Raw genomic sequence first — 464 nt, 5'->3', positions numbered from 1 at the left:
GTGGGGGAGGTGTGGGCCGGGAGAAAAATGAAATAAGTAATAAATGGAAATCCAAAGTCTCTGCAAGTCTTCATTAAAATTAATAATTAAAAAAAAGAGCTTTCCCTTTGGAGGAAAAAAAGAAGATTGTCTGGTTTTCTCCCTTGGAAGTGTTAGTAGATTCAAACTGCCAGCCTTTTGGTTAGCAGTCTAACTTTTTATCTGGACTGTATTTTTTTCTGAGATGATTTTAGTATAAAGGTCAACAAGGTACTTAAGAAGTTCCAGGGTTGCCTGCAATGGAAGACCAAGTTCCCAGGATTCTGCTCCACAACTGGTATCACCTGATGTTCATTTCAGATTCATTAATATGACATATCAGGTCTTTGCTCTTTAAGAGTTATATTTTAGGGCATTATTTTTATCGTAGGAGTATGCAATGAGGGTTGTAGAGTGGATTATATTTGGGGGTAGGGGGTGGGGTT

The sequence above is a fragment of the Elephantulus edwardii genome, unplaced genomic scaffold (genome assembly GCF_000299155.1).
Source record: "Elephantulus edwardii isolate Elephantulus edwardi_28Jun2011 unplaced genomic scaffold, EleEdw1.0 scaffold00016, whole genome shotgun sequence".
In the NCBI taxonomy this organism is placed as follows: domain Eukaryota; kingdom Metazoa; phylum Chordata; class Mammalia; order Macroscelidea; family Macroscelididae; genus Elephantulus; species Elephantulus edwardii.
The sequence above is the reverse complement of the archived record's forward strand: the minus strand, read 5'-3'. Positions refer to the sequence as shown.